General features: G+C 41.5%; 1 protein-coding gene and 1 long non-coding RNA gene across 2 annotated transcripts in view; both read right to left on the bottom strand.

Moving 5' to 3' along the window:
- Nucleotides 1-17,167, bottom strand: part of LOC101522773 (zinc finger protein 260-like) — a 793,789-nt gene that overhangs the window by 33,300 nt on the left and 743,322 nt on the right. The window lies entirely within an intron of this gene.
- Nucleotides 1-17,167, bottom strand: part of LOC131482748 (uncharacterized) — a 66,663-nt gene that overhangs the window by 20,987 nt on the left and 28,509 nt on the right. Inside the window, exon 2 of the long non-coding RNA XR_009247259.1 lies at nucleotides 4,055-4,112. This is a non-coding gene — a long non-coding RNA (uncharacterized LOC131482748). The remainder of the gene's footprint in view (nucleotides 1-4,054; nucleotides 4,113-17,167) is intronic.

Genomic DNA, 17,167 nt, shown 5'->3' with positions numbered 1-17,167 from the left:
GTTGGCAAACATGTGGGTTGGTAGTGGATGGGGGTAGAACAGGCAGAGCCAAGCAAATCTTAGCTCACCGGCAAGTGCAGAAACCAGGCTAGAGCACAGGTCATTAGAGGCTTGGCTGTCACACTACCCACTTTCATGAGCCAGGGATGGGAACAGACTGAGCAGGTCTAGGTTACAGTGCCCACCAGCAAGAGTTCGGACTGGGGGCAAGCTGGGTCCCACCAGCCTCCAGTATTTAAAAGCAAAGGCCAAGACAGGTGAGGGACTATGCCAAGCTGAGTCAGAGCAACCACTGGCACAAGTAAGATCTATGCCTGGGAACAAGCCTGGTTGGGGAGCTAAGGGGACATACTGGCTAGGTTGTGGTTCCCACTGGGGGGTGTGAGGGTCAGAGTAGGGGGTGTTATCTGGTCTGGACATGGCTGCAGTCTCCTTGTGGCACAAGTTTGGACTAGGTCTGGTGTGTGCAGACTAAGCTAGACTCCAGCACCCACTGGTGCTCCTCAGAACAAGGCTTAATGTAAGATGAATTAGGCTATGTCTCTGTCCCTGCTGAGCTATGTATCAGCTGTGTCTGGGTGTGGACAATCCTGGGCTGCGCTGTAATACCCACCAGAAAAAAACAGAGTGGGTTGAAGGCAAGTCAGGAAAGGCCACTGCTTCAGAAAGACAGGAGATGGACAATGTAGGGCTGCACCATGGACCCACTGATCTGGCATTTAGATAAGTTCTCATGGAGGAGCTTGTGGAATTCCTCTGATGGGACACAGTCCCTGCAGGTGAGTGGAACAACCACGACAGGGAGCAGCCTAGACCAGGCCAGGTTATGTTACCCAAGGGCATACCTTTGGCTCAGGTCTTGGCAACCAGGTTAGGACAGTTCATATCACCCACTAGCAAATCTGAGAGCCAGAATGGTATGTGCATCATGCCGAGTTGGGCCACAGCACAACAAAATGCACATTACGGATAGGACTCTGGGGCTGCTTGGATTGGCTAGACTGTAGACACCACCAATGTGAGCTGAAACTGGGAACAAGCTGGGCCAGGCCAGGCTGCAAAACTCAATGGCAAAAGCCAAGGTGAGCTATGCTATGCCAGATGGGCCACAGCATGTAACCATCACAAGTGAGACCCATGGCAAAGCAGGCAAACCCAGTAGTGCGGTGGGGGGTCTGCAGTGAGTTCCCCTATTAAGCCACTACTCCCACTTGGGAATGTGAGAGTTGGTATTTGCGCAGACCAGTCCAGGCAGGGCTATAACAATGGTGGAAATGTATGTTTAGTGGAAGAGGGAAAATCCAAGGTGGCAGATCGTACCTACTGGTACGTGCATAAGCCAGAGTGGGAGAGGGTTGGGGTGGTTGGGTTTTGCTGCAGCATCACCTAGCAGATGATGGCTCAGGCAGGGGAAAGCTCTCTCAAGCTAAACTGCAGAAACACCTAGAGTTCAAGATCCAGGAATGGGAGAGAGCCCATGAAGGAAACAGTGAACATTTCTCTGATAGACTGCAACACTCATTGGTATGTACAGAAGAGAGGGCTGGAGACAGATCTCATCCAGCAATATCAACCACCAACATGTGCATAAGCTGATTGGGGTGATGGAATGTGCTGGACCCTCTGTTGGCATGCACACACAAGAATCAGGTCGCCATCACATCAGATTAAGTTTCTTTGGGGATTCCCCCAACTGAATCACTGCATTCAGAACTCCAACCAAGGAGAGAACTGCAGGTTCCATGGACTGACCATGGAGGGCATTTGTCAGAGCCAGGCCTCCTCTTTGGCTTCAATGGAGCAGTGAACAGCATATTCAGGTGCACATGGAGGATATGACAATACATTGGAGCATGCAGAGCACACTGGGTACCATAACAGAGCACGAAGAACAGAACAAACTGATCAATTACACCAGACAAGTGCTGGAGGTGAATTCATGGGCAAACAGAAACTGTAAGATGGACTATATCAACCAGTGGATTCTGGACAGATTTCACTGTGCTTAGAATGGAAAGATCGGCAGTAATTCAGAACTGTTGAACTATCAAAACCTCATGAGCAGCACCCTCAGAGCATGCCCCACATCAGGCATCCTGGGATGGTTGGAGGCTGGGTGTGGCTTCTCCCTTTATCTCCTCCCTTCCCCAGACACAGAAAGGAAAACGAGAATGTGGAAATGGTGTTCTCACCTAACTTCCTGTAGCCTTGACCAACCACCCAAAAACAACTATGTAAAATTAACCAAAAATAAAAATAAACATAATAATAAAAAAGAAATTCAACAGTCCCCAATCTACAGAGTATAAAATATAGTGGGTTGTTTAATTCCTTAAAAAAACAATTTACTTACTTAAAAGTGAGAATTACAGAGCAGCAGTCAAAACCAGCCAGACAGAAAGACCTTCCCTCCACTTGATTACTCCCCGTGGACACAAGAGGCAGCAAAGTCCAGGACAAAACCAGGAGGCAAACTCCATTCTGATCCTCCACAGGGGTGCAGATGTCCAAGGAACTGGGACATTTTCTGCTATCTCCCAAGCATATTAGAAGGGAAGTTGATCAGAAGGTGAATATCAGGGAATTAACCGGTCCTTACATGGAATTCTGGCATTGCATGCAGCAGTGTAACATGTTATCAGAGAACATGCCACAAGGATTATTTAAATAAAAAAATCTGGTAATCAGAAGACAGAGGTTTCCAATGAACCTCCTCCTCATGCCATACCTGATATACAATTGATGATGTCTGGCATTTTGTATAATGTAAATACCACTGCTGGAAAACTAACCTTGAAGCTAGATGGAAAGATAATACACTGCTTTTACAATGTCACTATTCAGCTGAAGGGAAGCATGCCAGAAAAACATGTTTGGGGCCAATTTTTTTTCTGAATGCCTTTAGCTGAACAGACTGACTCCAGGTCCCCCTCTTGCATCTCACACTTGGTTGGGGCAGATGCAAGTACTTATACCACCACCACATGCTTGCTAGATGCATTAGTAGTTGGCTGGATTGAAAGGGTGGAATAGACAGGACTAGAACTAGGTGCACTATAATTACATGCATTCATCCCTGTATAGTGACACCCTGTTATACAGTTTTATTCATTTTCTTTGTAAAGATTTATTTATTTTTTTATTGCAAAGTCAGATAGACAGAGAGAAGAGACAGAGAGACAGAAAGAAACATCATCTGTCCAATGATTCAACCCCAAGTGACTTAAATGGCCCATGCTGTGCCAAATTGAAACCAGGAGCCCAGATACTCTTTTGGGTCTCCCACTCGAGTGCAGGGTTCCAGGACTTTGGGCCGTCCTTGACTGATTTTCCAGGCCACAAGCAGGGAGCTGGATGGGAAGCATGGATTTCAGTATTAGAACAGGCATCCATATGGGATCACATTGCATTCAAGGCGAGGAATTTAGCTGCTAGGCCATGACATTGGGCCCATGTATTCATTATAATACCAAATCAATTGACTGTGATGATATACCAGCTCCGACTTCGGACCAGAAATGGTCTCCCCAAGAAACTGTTCAACCCATCCGGACAATAAGTAGCTGGACTCCATGCTTAATATATGTTTGCAAGGAAAGAATCTTGATTGAATTTGAACTGTAATGCTGCATCAAGGTGGAGGAATCCACCAGGGGGGAGGGGAGGGGGAGGGGGAGGGGGATTCCCAAAGCCTATGAAACTGTCACATAATGCTAAATATTAATTAAAAATAAATAAATAAATAAAAAATACCAAATCAAACTAGTGTCAATATATCTCAGATAGGGCCCAAAGTGAATCATTGGAGTGAAAATCTGTCCTTCTTTCTCTCTGTATATCTGACTTTGCAATAAAAATAAATAAATCTTTAAAATCTGCATATATATGAAACAAAACCTGGAGAGAAAGTTTCAATCAGCTTTGACAGTTTCAATGTTTTGTTATCAAAATTTTACCTTCTTTCTCTCACATTTTTTTTATTATAGCTTAAAAACTATCATCATGATCCCCAAATACAATGTAAAGCAAGCTGAGAAGTAAACAAACAACTTACTGAAGGTGTGTTGGTGTTCTCCAGCCTGGGAAGCATGTAGCAGGCTGCAGGGTTACACCTGCAAGAGAAGGTAGAGACAGAGAGTTATGCATTGGTCTTGATTGTTCCTAGCCTCTTCAGTGGTTCCTACTGTGCTAAGCAATGTCAACTTGGAGGCAGACACAGTGGCTGGAAAATAAAAGCCATCAGCTTTCCTCGGCAAGAATAGTGACTAACAAGTGACAAGAAGGCATCCTTGACATAGTATCAATAATTTCAATAATCGTCAGTGATTAAAGTCAAGTAATCATTATGTTAATGCGAACAATTGCTGTTTATTTAAAAATAATGTTACTGGGACGGGCGCTGTAGCCTAGTGACTAAATTCCTCACCTTGCACAAAGAGGGATACCATACGGATGCTGGTTTATATTCTCAGTGCTATATTTCCCACCAAGCACCCTACTTGTGGCCTGTGAAAGCAGTCAAGCACAGCCCAATACCTTTTGAGACTGCACCCATTGGGGAGACTCACAAGAAGCTCCTGGCTCCTAGCTTCCGTTTGGTTCAGCTCCAATCACTGTGCTGATCTGGGGAGTAAGGCAGCAGATGGAAGATATCTCTGTCTCTGCTATTGTAAATATGACTATCCAATGAAAATTTCTAACAAATTAAACAAATCATAATGTTACTGCAAAGCACTTATTTTTTCAACAACTATTATTCAAATTACAAAATACCATAGATAACCATATTGTCTCAAAAATGCATGTTTCAGAAAAATAACTGGGTGGCATTAGTACTTCAATATTTCTACATTCAAAGCAATTTTATCTATAACTATATATGAAAATTGAATATAGTATTTAATCTATAAAGTTTTCTAGTAATTGTTCCAAATGAAAGTTCCCAAGTCTTCAATGACACTTCCCAGTTCCCAAACCCTCAACAACACTTGACTTTGCCATTTCATTTGCCTCAGCCCATAGTTCATCCATAAATATGACAGCAACATAGTTTGAGAACTCTTTTTATTTTCCCTCATTAAATAGTTACATTAGGCAACAGCAAGAGAAAATAATCAGATTCGAATGAGTGAATGTCCTGATACAGGAAGCTGGGCTGCTGTTTGGGATAGATCATATCTGATACCCAAATGCCTTTTTATGCCTACTGGCTGTGTAACACTTCCAATGCAGTATCCTGCTATTGTGCCTGGAAGACAGTGGGTGGGTTCTAAGAACCCCCTTGGAAACCTAGATGGATTCCTGTTGCTGGACTAAGCATGGCAGGACCCTGACATCTTGGAATGAATCAACCCAGTGATGAAACATCTTTCTTTTCTCTGCAATTTACCTTTCAAACATACATAGTATTTATAAAAATGTTTATAAAGAAACATGCTGCATCTAGAACAACATATTTTAAGTAGATGTGTGGATATATTTTTGTGAGTAATAAAGAATTACATTTCAAATTCAATTAAGAGAACTTCACAAAGACACTTCTACAACTGACATTTTTATACATATTTGGGCATTCTACTTCTTTTTCCCTCTATATTTTTACTTTTAATGTATTTTTTGCATTTGATTAATTTATTTCTTTTTATAACACAGTTTCATAGGATCTGGGATTCCCCCACCCCTCTGGAAAGCCCCCCCATATTGAACTTGTCCATATTGTTACAGTAGTACAGATCATATCCAGTCATGATTCCTTCATTGCGGGCATGGACCATGCAGATTCCAGCATCTTATTGTCCAGACACATTCAACAGTGTCATTGGGAAACCATCCCTGGCCTGAAGTAGAGCTGGAAGAATATCATCCCCTCCAATGAAAAGCCATTACCCTTCCACAACCCTTCCAAACTCATTCTATAATGCCAACATCACCTTAATCCCAAAACCGAATAGAGAATTAACAGAGAAGGAAAACTACAGACTGATCTCCCTGATGAACACTGCTGCTAAGATCCTCAACAAAATCCTAGCTAATGGAATTCAAAAAAACAAAGAGATCATTCATCTGGATCAAGTAGCATTCATCCCAGGAATGCTGTGATGGTTCAGTATTTGTAAATCCATAAATGTAATACACCACATCCAAACACTGAAGAACAAAAGTCATATAATAGTATCAATAGATGCAGAAAAAGCTTTCAACAAATCCAACATCACTTCATGCTAAAAACTCTAAACAAGGTAGGCATGGAAGGAAATACCCACAACACACTAGGAGCAATATATGAAATAAACAGCATCATACTGAATGGGGGAAAATTGGAACCCTTTACACAGAGATCTGGAACAAGACAAGGGTGCCCACTATCACAACTGCTATTCAACATACTACCACAAGTACTCACAGAGGCTATTAGATAAGAAAAAGAAAGCAAAGGAATTGAAATGGGACATGAAGTTGTCAATCTTTCACTATTTGCAGATGATATGATCCTATGCATAGAAAAACCAAGAGACTCAATACAGAGGCTGCTAAAACAGATGCAAGTTTGGTAGAGTGGCAGGGTATTTTTAATTTTATGATACACCCATGGGCTCCAGGGTTTGCTTTATCCCTTGGCACTGCAATATTCTATGCAGTATGACCAGTAGTGATATAACACACAACACCACAATGCAAGCCCCAAAGGTTAGGCTTTTTGAATCATTACTACTGAAAATATTCCCAAGTACTATTGGTGTTTGACCACAGATTTTTTTAAAAAGTATTCGTTTTGTAACCCTTTCTTCAAAAGACAATCACATTATTGTTCCCTTTCCCCAAAAACTCTGGACCTGAAACAATCACTATAATTCATGTCACTGATGTGTGACCATCCCTTATGGTTACACTTATATTCAAATGCAAAGTACCCTATAGAGGAAAACCATGTTTACTGTGGATTGGAGTTTGACATAGTAAAATACACTTGAAAATTTTGAAATGATTTATTGCATTCTTTCACAATGTCAAAAATCACTTAAGAGCTCACCAGATAATTTATAAATTAAACTCATCGTCCTTCAATTATGACCATCATCACCATCAATTTTCAAATATTTTTACCTTCTAAAACCTATTGGAGTCGATCATAGTGGTAAACTTTCTGCTTGGGATCAACACAACCCAGAGTGCCTGGTTTGAATGCAAGCACCATGCCCAATTCCATTACAGCTGCCTGCACAAGTCCACACCAGGGCAACACTGAAATGTGAAGTTCAAGTACACATCTCAGTTATGTTGAATACTTAGATTTAACACATAACTTTCAACCAGTAACAATTATTTATTTACTTGAAATGCAAAAAGAGCTTACGTCTGGTGGTTCATGCTACAAACATTTGCAAGAGCCAAGCTGAGTCAAGCCAAAATTAGAAAGCAGGAACTCCTTTTTTCTTACAGATTTATTATTATTATTATTATTGTTGTTGTTGTTGTTGTTGTTATTGGAAAGTCAGGTATACAGATGAGTCAGGCCAAAGCTAGAAATGAGGAATTCTATCCATGCTCCCATAGGGATAGTTAGAAACTCAGTTTGGTGGAATGTTATTGCTGTCTATCCAGGAAGTTGCTAATTAAAAGTAGCCAAATCCTGAGCTAGGAATCCTGAAAGATAATATGGGTATTAACATCACTTGATAATCTTGCTGTACTGCCATACATGCCTCTTTACTACCCAGTTTTAACTTAATCTAATATGGTACAAGAATTTGTGTAGGGCACCAGCTTCTGACAATAATCTCTCTCCATGCTCTCTGTCCTGGCCTCTAAAACAAAAACACACAACAAGATGGCACTAGCATCCTGTGGCTAAGCATCCACCATCAGTATCATCCCATATGGGTGCTGCTGCAACTTGGGCTGCTCCGCTTACAATCCAGCTCCCTGCTAATTGCTAGGAAAGAAGCAAGGATGGTCCAAGTCCTTGAGCACCTGTGCTTATGTTGGAGAGCTAAGATAAACTCCAAGCTCTTAACTAGCACCGGCCACCTTCAGCTAATGAGGACAGTTAGGGAGGGAAACACCAGATGGAAGATCCCTATCTGTCTCTGCTTCTTTCTCTGTAATGCTGCCTTTCAAATAAAAATACATTTTAACAGAATATATATTTCAAAACATAAAAAGAAAAGACCAGTCCTCTGTGGACTTCTTCCTAATACCTGTAGTATTTCTGATAAAAGTCACTGCAAATGTGCTGCTTCGATAGAGATTCACCCACAGTGGACACTGCATATGGTGAAGATGGAATCTAGGTGTCCTCAGGATCAATAAAGAGCCTCATCACCTTGGCAGGGCCTGGGCCCATACCTCTCAGCACCACTCAGCCTGAGCCTGATTCTGGCAAACAGGCAACTGGGCACAGAAAAAGCAGAGCTGTCATCTGCTGGCAGTCAGCAGGAGGTGGAGGTCTGTGTTCTCAGTTGCAATTGCCTGGAGGGCAGTTCACACCTGACCTGGTCATGATGCAGGAGGGGGGTGGGGGGAGAAATGAGTTCTAACTTCAAATAACACTAAGTCTTCCTGCCTTGGTCAAATCTTGAATTTTCTTCAAATATGTTTTTTAAAGAAGGTAATTACCAGAAACTGTGGTAACTGAATGTTTCAAAATGCCTTAGGTTCCTTTAGAAAAGGATGCACATGGACAGAGGAAACACCACATGAGGGTATAGCAAGATGGGGGCTGTGAGTCGGCCAGGGAGTGACCTCAGCAGAAACCAAATCTAATATCACCTTGCTCTTCAACTTTCAACAATTAGAAATGCAAGATATTAATTAACTTGATTGAAGACACATTCTATAGTATAGTTTATGACAAATTTTCAACTACACTTCTTCCTGCCAATGAGAAAGAACCCACTATCAGAGGAATAGAGAAACCAAAGGTTATGACTTTAGATGCCTAACAATTAAAAGAACAACAGCAACAACAAAAAGTCAAATAAGCAACTTAAGTAATGATCTCAAAGGCCCAAGAAAATTAAAAACCATCTAGGAGTAGTAAAAGGAAATTAGAATTAAAGATTGGTGAAGAAATGAATAAACTAGATTAGGCAATACTGAAGACAATGGAAATATTGATTCTTTGAAAAGACAAAATTAATAAGCCTAGGTTTAGAAAAAGCAGGGCCCTGCATGGTGGACTAGCAGCTAAAGTCCTCGTGTTGCAAGAGTCAAGATACCATATGGGCACTGGTTCTGATCCTGGCAGCCCTTATTCACATCCATCTCCCTGCTTGTGGGCTGGGAAAGCAGTGAAAAATGGATCAAAGTCTTGGAACCCTGGAACGGTGTGAGAGAACCAGAAGAAGCTCCTGGCTTCTGGTTTTGGATCAGAGCTGCTCAGGCTGCTGTGGTCTCTTGGGGAGTGAATCAAAGGATGGAAGATCTTCCTCTCTCTCCTCCTCTGGGTATCTCTGAGTTTCCAATGAAAAGAAAATAAATCTTGGGCGTTGTGGCCTAGCAGCTAAAGTGCTCACCTCGAAGGCACCAGGATTACATATGGATGCTGGTTCTCATTCCAGCAGTACCACTTCCCATCCAGCTCCTTGTCTGAGGCCTGAGAAAGCAGTCAGGATAGCCCAAAGCTTTGGGACCCTGGACATGTGTGGGAGACCCAGAAGAGCGCTCTGATCCTAACTTTGGATTGAGACAGCATGGGCCATTGCAGTAACTTGGGAGTGAATCATCGGAAAGGAAAATATTTCTGTTTCTCCTACTCTTTCTATATATATATATACCTGACTTTGCAATAAAGAAAAATAAATCTTTAAAATAAATCTGAAAAAAGAAAGAAAAAAGGTAGATTGAAGTACATAAAAGCAGAAATGGAACATATTAAAACTGCTCTCACAGAAGTATAGGTGAATCTCATCCTTTATCCCAGATAGAGAAAAAAAAAATGTGGAAATAATACTCTTACCCACTTTCCTGTAGCCCTTGAACTTTTCTGCCATAATTATGTAAGGATTGTCAACAATAAAGAGAGCAAAAAAAAGAAGAAGTAGTATAATGGATCAGGGCTATCTGGACCAAGTGGGTTCTGCCACTGGTTGTGATGTGACCATCCCATGTGGATGCCACTCCAAGTCCTGGCTGCTTCATTTCTCATCCAGGTCCCTGCTAATGCATGTTGGAATTCAGAGGATGACCCACAGGCTTGAGTCCCTGAGCTGATGCGGGAGAACTGGAAAAATCCACTGACGCCTGGTTTCAACTTGATCCTGCTTTAGCCATTACGGTCATTTGGAGAGGGATAAAACAAATGGAGATCTCACTTTCTAACTCTCCCTCTTTCTCTATAATTCTACCTTTCATACTGATAAAATTGATCTTTACTGGGAAAAAAAAAGAAAAAAAATAAAAGAAATACAATTGATCACTAGGGATTACCAACAGTAATTATAAACAAATAAGCTGTAAATCATTTTGGATACTTAGTATTATCTTACAAAAGTGCATCAGAAAGACACTAAAAGCTGACAAAGCCAACAGTAACAATGAATCAGAAACACAATCTCTTCAAACCAAATGTCAACACCAGGTGTTTCCACTACTAAATTATACCAAATCAACACCAAATTTTCTAGAACTATTGTAAAACACTAAAAAGGAAAAAAAACAGTTCCAAACTTACTGTGCGCCTAACAATATTTAGATTCCAAAACTAGACTGAGTCAACAGTGGATGACTTAAATTACATCTGACTGTGTTTTAAACTGAGAAACAAAATGTATTTGCTCAGTCAAAATACAATCTCCATTGTAGCATTAGTAATCATCCGTGTATTTGTTTTTAATGTTTCTTCTAAAATACCTTCTTAACCATAAATCTAGTTAATAAAAATCATAAACCAGTACGCTTAATAAAAACAAAGATAAAATTCCTTACATAATACACATACAGTGAATTCAACACCAATATATGCACACATGATAATCAAAGTGCATCTAGCCAGAGGATGTAGAAAATGGGGCAACAAATGCAAATCAACACACCAAATACTTCACACAAGCAGGATGAAGGAAAGCATTATTAAAACCATCTTACTGAAAACATGCAGTAAAATGCTTCATTTAATAACGTACATATATAAGTTGAACAAACCAAAATTTCAAAGATAACTCAATTGGAGGTATATTGATATATTTTCTTCAAGATACACAATCAAATAATAATGCCAATTTTTCATGGTTATTCAATTTAATATTTTCCCCAAGAAAGTAAATAACAAAAGGAAATAAAATGCGCAGAAATAGGAATCCAGAGACTCAACTTTGTTTGCTTTTGAATTCTTTTCCCTCATTTTCTTAATAATGAAACCTAATGAACACCACAACTGTGTGCAGCCATTAAAAATAAAATACTGTTACTTGCTACAAAAGAGAGGAAACTGGATATGATAAAATCAGAAAAATGTACAAATAGATCTAACGTGTTATATATATATAAGTCAAAAATTCACAGCTGCACGTTGAGGGATGATTATTACAAACTGAGAAGAGTGAGGCCTGGGGAAAGGAAGGAGGTAGAACAGGTAGCAAAGAAAGTGAGACAGAAGGAACAAGATCCAGTGTCCCATCCCAGTGTGTGGTGACTACAGTTCACAACAGGATAAGCTGATTCAGGAAACTGGAAGGGAGCATGCTGTATGCTGTAAAAGCAAAGATACATAGAAAGCCTGGGCACCTGGTTTACTCAGCTTAGGCTGTACATGTACACAAATACTGCACTGTACCTTGCGATAGTATTCAAGTACGTGTTGATCAAAAATCTGTAGAACTTTATAAATCAGAATCATCCCATCACAGTAACAATATCTAAAAAATTTAAATTGTCCCAATCTCTACAGTATAATACATTTAATACTTTTTAAATTCTTTATTGTATTTTCATTTTGTAAAGTATTTATTCATTTTCACTGAGAATTCAGATTTACAGAGAGACCAGAGAGAAACATCTCCTATCCACTGGTTCACTGCCCACTTGGCCATGACAACCAGAGTTGAGCTGATCTGAAGCCAGGAGCCAAGAGCTTCTTCTGGGTCTCTCATGCACATGCAGGGTCTTAACACTTTGGGCTGTCTTCTACATTTTCCCAGGTCACAAGCAGAGAGCTGGATAGTAATTGGAGCAGCCGGGACAAGAACTTGTGCCCTTATGGGATCCTGACACATGCAAGATTAGGACTGTAGCAACTAGGTTATCATGCTAGTTTCTTTATTTCCAAGAAAATGTAATCTTAATTTTATTTCCTTTTTAGCTTTTCTTATTATTATGTTATGATAAATTTCCATAGGCCTTGGGATTTTTCTTACCCCCTCCTTTTGGATTATTGAAAAGCAATTCATTTATTTGCTTAAATGTGAAAATTACACAGCAAGAGTCAAAGACAGACTGAGATCTTCCTGCCACTTGTTTACCCCCCATGTGGCTGCAAGAGGCAGCAAGGTCCAGGCCAAAACCAGGAGCCTGAACTCCATTCTGATGCTCCACAGGGTGCAGGCATCCAAGGAACTGGGACATTTTATTCTATCTTCCAAGTACATGAGCAGGGAACTACATCAGAAAGTGAACATCACATTGCAACTGATGTCTCTCACATGCTTTTCAACAAACAATAGAGAAATGAAATAAAAAGTACAATGTGATCTTAGATGCTGTGTCATTCAAAGAAAACTGACACCAAATGATGGTATAAACATTCACTTTCTCCATTCTGATACCTTTTAACATATAAATCTATATTCAAAAGGATACTACCAAAAATGAACAAAATTGTTGCTCTTGATACTAAGTAAAAAGAATGGCAAAAATTACATACAGCATAGGTGAAAATAGTTAACACCATACCTGAACTTCTCAAGAAATTGGGAGCATACCTGAATTTCTAAACAACTGAGGCAGGGCTATTTACAATTGGATTTAGATTATCTTCAAATTTACTTAACAGAATCTAGGAAAACTACTCAAACAAAAATTTAGGAGATACATTCTTGGTCTCTTAATAGAGAACAGAATATGCTCCAACTAACATATTCAGTTAAAATGAGGAGATGTGGACGTCTAGTATCAGTGGATGAGAAACTGCTTTGGAGACGCTCACCCTACACTGGATTTCCTGTGTTTGCGTTATTGCTCTACAACAAATTCCATCTTGCTACAATCTCACTCTCTGGATGCAAGCAAGAAATTTCTCAAGTATGAGAGTCTTCGCACCTGCTAAAAAGGAAACACATTTCTTGGCTCCTGTCTTTGCCTTGAACATGTCACAATTTTCAGAACTTTAAGAAGTTAACCAGCGAGAAGAACGAGAAGGTCACTGGAGTTCACTAAAGCAAGAAGATCTACACAGCGTGAAGGAACAGCCGCAAAAAGTAGGAAAGAAAATACAGCACGCCGCGAGAAACCTGGTGAGTCACGATCCCAGGCAGGGGGAAGGCGGTGGAGGCTCAACCGCCCCAGGGAAAACAGAGGCGGCTGGAAGGATAGGCGCCCACACCGACAGGGGCACCAGTCCCCTGGAAGGCAGGAGCCCCCAGAGGAGGCTACTGGACTGATCATTGGGTGCATCATCCCTGCAGAAGTGGAGGAAAAGCAGGGGAGATTTCCCAGAGGCTTGCCTACCCGCTGCTCAGCGGCTGAGGGAGAGTGCAGAGGGAACTGGAGCGGCGCTGTGGGACTGGGGCTCAGAGATCCCCGTATCGGCTCCGAGCTGTGGACTGGCTGGGGGAGAGTCAGTGGATCCTGTTGCTGGACTCGCCCTGAGCCCCAGAGGCTGGGCAACGCTCGACAGGGCCTCACGTCCTGGGCAGAGGAGCAGACTAGTGGGGGCACATCTCACCTCAAGGGCTCTGTGCCTCTCAGAGATCCGCTTCTACCCTTGAGAGAGTGCAGCTGAGGAAGTGGCTCTTCAGGGCAGAGTCCCCAGCTGGGCTCAGCTAGAGAGGCCAGACCAGAACGGGCTCAGCTGAACTGGCCGGACAGGTTTTCCCAGCAGGAGCCCACTCGGAAAGACCTGCCTGCGGTGTTGCAGCCCTCAGCGGAGCAGTGCTTCCGAGTTTGGCACTGGGGCCTGCGGAGATTTCCAGCCCAGCACAGGCCGGGGTTGGGGATTTTAGACTCCGAGCAGCAGGAGCCCCTGCTGTGCTAACCTCAAGCCCTGAAGGAGAGTCTCGGCTCAGCACTGAGGCGGAGACCCCCGCTGTATTAGCCTTGTGACCCAAAGCCCAGGCGCGGCTCAGCAGAGTGAATCTGTAGGGCACTGCCTTTGCGAGGGAGCCACAGGGGAAGGGGCCTGGCACTAGGGCTGGCCCACAAAGCCTCCTGACCCAGCTCAGGGCTGTGATCTACAGACCCTGAAAGCAGCTGGTGACTCAGGCAGTAAGCCCTGCTGGGCTCAGCCGGAGACCCCAAACCAGAGCCGGCTCAGCTGAATCACCGCTAAAATCTCAAAACAACAAGAAGCAAAAACACAATGAGGAGAAGTATCAGAAAAAGCAATGACCCAGAGGAAAGATCAAGCACTCCCTCCCAATACAACCAAAAACTAATCTCAATATCTGAGATGCAAGATGAAGACATAGAGGAACTATCAGATAAGGACTTTAAGAAGCTAATGATGAAATTCGTCAGAGAGAGTGAAAAGCGCTGGGAAGAGTCTAAGGCATTCGAAAACCATATCACTGCAGAAATAAATCAAATCAAAAAGGGAATCCTCGATATAGAGCACAAAATTGAAAGCCTAACCAACAGAATGAACACAGCAGAGGACAGAATATCAGAATTGGAAAACAATCAGAATGAAAGGCAGCAGCTCATCAAACAGTTGGAGACAAATCTAGAGAAAGCCAATAGGTCCATACAGGAAATGAAAGACAACCTCAAAAAATCAAATATTAGAATAATAGGCCTTCCCGAAGGAGTGGAAAAGGAGACAGGCTTGCAACGGGTGCTCAATGAGATAATACAGGAGAACTTCCAGAATATTGGAAATATAAATCCAGCACAAATCCAGGAAGGGCAAAGAACCCCCAGGAGATACGACCCAAACAAATCGTCTCCCAGACATGTGGTCCTCAAGCTACCTTCAAGTGAATACAAGGAAACCATTCTAAGACAAGTAAGAAAAAAGGATAAGATTACTTTCAGGGGAAGGGAAATCAGGATCACAGCCGACCTATCAGAAGAAACGCTCCAAGCAAGGAGAGAATGGGGTAAAACCTATCAAATCCTGAAACAAAACAACTGCCAACCAAGAATAATGTACCCAGCAAAGCTCTCATTTATATTTGAGAATGAAATCAAATACTTCAACAGTAAAGAGAAACTCGAAGAATACATCAACACGAAACCAGCTCTGGAAAATCTCCTCAGGAAGGTGCTAAACCCAGAAAGAAAAAATACAAACCAAAATCAAAGATGGCAAATGGGAAGACCTCCCCACTAAAATCCATACAAGAAAAGTCAACCAATCAAGAACTCTAATAGTCGCAAATACACACTTCCATACTTACACTCATGGCAGCCCAAAACCAATTCCTTTCAATATTATCTCTAAACACAAATGGCTTAAACTCACCAATCAAAAGGCATAGATTAACGGAATGGATCATCAAACAGCACCCAACTATATGTTGTCTACAAGAGACACATCTAACCAGAAAATCCTGTAAGAAATTTAAAGTGAAAGGATGGAAAAAGACATTTCATGCCAATGGACGAGAAAAAAAGGCTGGCGTAGCTGTTCTAATCTCAGATGACCTAGACTTCAAGCTGACAGACATCAAAAAGGACAGAGAAGGACATTATATATTGGTGAAGGGACTGATCCATCAAGAAGTAATTACAATCGTGAACATATATGCACCTAATTCCAATGCGCCTAGCTTCGTGAAGCAACTACTTACAGACTTAAGGGGAGACATAGATACACACACAATAATAGTGGGTGATCTTAACACCCCACTAACAACTATAGACAGATCAACAAAACAAAAACTCAACAAAGAAACAACAGAGCTCGTACAAACATTAGAACAACTAGACTTGGTAGACATTTATAGAATTTTTTATCCTAAGACCACAGATTATACATTTTTTTCAGCAGTGCATGGCACCTTCTCCAGGATCGACCACATGATAGGACACAAAGCAAATCTAAATAACTTCAAAAAGATAGGAATCATACCATGTACCCTCTCAGACCACCACGGAATGAAACTGGAAATCAGCAATTCAAAATGTCCCAGGAAATATAGAAACTCTTGGAGGCTGAACAATATGCTATTAAATGAACAATGGGTCAGGGAAGAAATTAAAGATGAGATCAAAAAATTTATGGAAACCAATGAAAACTCTGACACAACATTCCAAAACTTGTGGGACACTGCCAAAGCAGTGCTACGGGGTAAACTCATCGCAATTGGAGCTCATGTCAAGGCCCAAGAGAGTCGCCAAATACAGGAACTAACCACACACCTCCAGGAACTGGAAAAGCAGCAGCAGATGAGCCCCACACACAACAGGAAACAAGAAATCATCAAAACAAGGGAGGAAATCAACCAGATAGAAATAAAAAAAACCATACACAAAATCAACGAATCAAAAAGCTGGTTTTTTGAAAAGATAAACAAAATAGACACCCCGCTGGCCCGTCTGACAAAGAAAAAACAAGAGAAAGCAAGAATTAACAGCATCAAAGATGAAAAAGGCAACATAACAACAGACATTACAACCATTAAGAACATAATCAGAAATTACTACAAAGCACTGTACTCCAACAAATCAGAAGACCACCAAGAAATGGAAAAGTTCTTAGACTCACACAACCTGCCAAAACTTAGCCCAGAGGCAACAATCAACCTGAACAAACCCATAACTGAAGCAGAGATTGAATCAGTGATTAAAGACCTCCCAACAAAGAAAAGCCCAGGCCCAGACGGCTTCACTACAGAATTCTACAAAACATTCCGAACAGAACTAACTCCAATCCTCTACAAACTCTTCAAAACAATAGAAAAGGAAGCAACCCTTCCAAACTCATTCTATGAAGCCAACATTACCTTAATCCCAAAACCGGGCAGAGATCCTACAGAGAAAGAAAACTACAGACCTATCTCTTTGATGAACA

Source organism: Ochotona princeps, chromosome 20 (assembly GCF_030435755.1).
Source record: "Ochotona princeps isolate mOchPri1 chromosome 20, mOchPri1.hap1, whole genome shotgun sequence".
In the NCBI taxonomy this organism is placed as follows: Eukaryota; Metazoa; Chordata; class Mammalia; order Lagomorpha; family Ochotonidae; genus Ochotona; species Ochotona princeps.
The sequence above is the reverse complement of the archived record's forward strand: the minus strand, read 5'-3'. Positions and strand labels throughout refer to the sequence as shown.